This window comes from Nuphar pumila, chromosome 11 (genome assembly GCF_984573655.1).
Source record: "Nuphar pumila chromosome 11, dmNupPumi1.hap1.1, whole genome shotgun sequence".
Classification (NCBI taxonomy): domain Eukaryota; kingdom Viridiplantae; phylum Streptophyta; class Magnoliopsida; order Nymphaeales; family Nymphaeaceae; genus Nuphar; species Nuphar pumila.
Genome location: NC_143259.1, coordinates 57,850,768 through 57,854,565, shown reverse-complemented (window position 1 = coordinate 57,854,565; position 3,798 = coordinate 57,850,768). Strand labels below are relative to the sequence as shown.

The 3,798-nt window shown below is 35.5% G+C and overlaps 1 pseudogene; it reads right to left on the bottom strand.

The window, feature by feature from the left end:
- Nucleotides 1–1,217: 1,217 nt before the first annotated feature.
- On the bottom strand, nucleotides 1,218–2,038 carry LOC149822386 (small ribosomal subunit protein uS10y pseudogene; annotated as a pseudogene).
- Between the last annotated feature and the right edge of the window lie 1,760 nt (nucleotides 2,039–3,798).

Genomic DNA, 3,798 nt, shown 5'->3' with positions numbered 1-3,798 from the left:
AAAATGGAAGAACATTGCACATATCATACGGAGGTTAACGGAAAAATTGCTCATGTGCCAAGATATTTAGAATGTGAGAAGGCAAGAGATAATGTGTATGTATATACTTACATATATATATATATATATACAGGCATGCCAATATACATATATATATACATGGGTGTGCATATATATATTTACATATACACTTATATATATATATATATATATATATATATATATATATATATATATATATATATATATATATGTAGTACGTATAAAACATAGGTGGATAAAAATGATGGTGGTGTAAGCAGAGTGGTATTTGTGGGAGATACATAGTGGAGGTGCAGGAAATTCATAAATATGATATAATGGTTATGTTAGTGATTATACAAAAATGAAACTAAAACAGAGAATCAAGATGGCGTTACATATGTATGACCATGGAGGGCTATAGATATGAAGCTCATGCTGTTATAAAGGTGCAGCTGAAAAACATGGCGGGTGTTACAGCAGCTGTGAGTTTACTGCAAAACTCGTATTTGAGGGATGCTGAGATGATGGTGCTGTGCAAGCTAAATGAGGCTGGGACAGGGGAATGTGCTGGCAGTGATATAGTGAAAGATTTACTGCAAAAACTAGTGTAGGTGGTATGAAAGTGTAGTGGTAATGGGTGCTGTAGGGTGAAGGTGCTGGAAAGATAATTGTGATGGTTAGCAGGGGATGCTGGAGAGGTAGTGTGCAGCAGTGATAGTAATGTGGGTGGAAAGCATGAATATGATGTGTGGTAACTACTGTTGCAGTTACCATGGGTGAAAGGAGGTGTAAGGCAGGGGCTGGATGGTTGTGTGATAAGTACGGCTGGTTGTGCAAGTGATGAAGGTTACTCTCAATGAGGATCGGACTGGAGAGATGATCTACAATTATGCACAGCAGGGAATGCATTATGTGGTGTTGAAGTGATTGTATACTGAAGTGTTGTGAATCTTAGTTGAAGATGGGTATTATTTATATACAGTAAACTAAAAAAAAAAAAAAATGTACACTCTGCTGTTGCTACAGCAGGTGAAGAACCCTGTGCACAAGTGAAGCTTCATAATAGTGAAACAAGGAAGTGGCATGTTCCTGGTTTTTGCTCTCAACTGGGTACCATCTCCATGGCTTTACTATATATAATATGATTATCGACACCAATAGGTCATATTGGAACCTCCATAATGCCCATCAAATCAACAAGCTTGACCTAAAATTTCTTGATATAGCTGAATATGACTCTTGAAAGAAACTGTTCTCCTTTTCATCAAGCATACAACAACCTTGCTACGGTATCCTGTCAATAATATATTACGCGAACAATTTCGTCCTGAAGGCATGTGCTTATTGTATATAGCATGATCATATGATTGCTGCAAAAATTTAGTAAGAACAGGAACAGTTTACAGATATATCAGAACAGTAAACATAAATCCAAAAAAAGGGACAATAAATGTCTAAAACCAAAAAGATCAATGCAACTAAATCTGAAAACTAAAAAAAATCAACAGTTCTAATTTCCTAGTTCAGATTTTCAGATGGAAGATCAGTTTGCTGGCAGAGAAAGAGAAAAAAAAATGAAACCCTGTAGTGTCTCTCTTCAAATCCTTCAATCCTGACTAAATTCATATAGTAATCTAAAAAAAATATATATATAAAAAATTGATCGCCCGTGGATCTGCAATAGTCAGTTCAGCCTCTACACCAGGTTCAATGGGGATTGATGTAATCTACTTTACAATCTCTGATGAGTTTATAAGGTCAATGACCCTTTCACAGTCCGAACTGGTCCCAAATATTAGTATCTTCACCACATGGTGACTTTCTAGTAGTCATCTGCAACACTTTTTGTAGGTATCCTTACTGGTCCTTTAACTTTAAGCCTTTTGTCATTTGCACCCCGGACAAGGTCAGCACAAACTTTTTCAAGATTCTCTACACTTTTGGAAGAGAAAATAATTCTTATCCTATGAACTTGCTCCTGTGGTTCTTCCAAACCAGGTTTTATTGGCTTCATCATGCCCAATTCCAAACTAATAGATCGGATGACAAAAACAACAAACTGTATAACATTATAAGACAAAATACAGAGGCCAATGAATATCAAAAATCCAAGAAGGGGGGTTTATATGCACTGTAGAATATAAACTTGAAAGGTAAAATAAAAAAATAAAAATAAAAATAGTGCATAAAATGGAGTTTGAAGCATCTAATGGAATGAAGATATGAGGATGATCTAGAGTATACAGAATGATATAACTAAAATCAAAGAAAGCAAGAATTGAGAGAATGAAACTTAGATCACAGAAAACACTAATTACATGAACTCGATGCAGATAATCCAGGTTTGATAGAGACATAATGAGATCAATCCAGATTTAAAACTCAAATGGGTATAACCTCCTGCTGATTCTTAACAGAATTTTGAAATTGACCAGGCGTGTGAAGAGGATTCATCGGCTCAAGGGTTTTTATCTATTGAAGGTAACTTATATGTGACCATATATAGAGATAACAAAGCATATATAAAACTGATTCTGTATACGATATGAACGATCAAAACAGGATTATGTAACGTGAAGTGGTGAATATAACAGGGGCCATCATTCATTCTGATGAGGTCAGGTAGGTGTTGCACAGGTGATATAACAAATTACGTTGACATAGTGAAAATAAAGCCTAGAGAATGACTAACGCTGAAAGATGCTACAGCGTGATGCAGGTAAAGATCGATCAATGAGACGCATTACTGATTTAGAAGGTGATAAAAAAAAAGTAAAGTGTCATAAAAGGACACAGAAAATACGAACAGCGATCATGAAATGCTAATTGAGATGCAAAGTATTTCATATTAACACCAGAGAACAGATGCATAAGGTGAATGAGATATAAAGAAAAAAGGAAAAGAATAATACCCAATCGGATACTCTTTAAGTATGGAAGTAAATGTAAAAAAAAAAAAAATGGGAAAAACATGAGATGGTGTTGGATCGATTCCCTTCCGTTGCTGTGGCACGGGAGTGTATTGAAGTTGCTATAAGCAAATCAACCCAATCCATGGTGTGCTAATAGGGGCTTCAAATATAAAAAAAAAAATCAGAAATTGCAGAGGGGAAGCAGAAGCACTTACTTGTTTGGCTTGAGAGACAAAGAGCTTCCTCCGATTGATCGAGAGAGAAGATCAGAGGAATCCAGAGGAAAAAAAAACAAAAAAAAGAAGAGAATAAGAAGAGGGAATGGAGAAGATCAGTATGAAGGGGTAGAAGACGACCCTTTGCTCCTTCTACGAGCTTTCCTCTTAAAGGGGAAGAGGAGCCTTCGAGAGAGGGAGATGGTTGAAGATGAAGGGTTGAGGGAGAAGGAGTTTGTTTGAAGATCAATGGTGGGAATTGAGAGGGGAGAGTGCGCGGGAGATGGCCGTTCGACCTTTCTCAAATTTCCAAAACAAGGATTCCCTCTTTTAAAATTTTTGAAAAATGGCTCAAGATGAGGTTTTTGACGAAAAACCTTCAAAACCTACTTATTTTTTTCTCGTAGTTTTTCCGATTTTTTTTGCTTTTCGTGTTATTTTTCTATTTTTTTGTATTTTTGGAATAAAATCTAGGATTTTTACGAGAAAACAAAGATTCAACCCTAATTTTTTTGTATTTTTGAGAAATATTTACAAAAGAAGGTTTTCCAGGCTATTTTGGGAAAAATTTCTTAAAAAATGGGTTTGGGTCCTTGTTTTTGAGAAAATGTTCAAGTTTTAAAACTTGAATCAAGAAATACAACGTG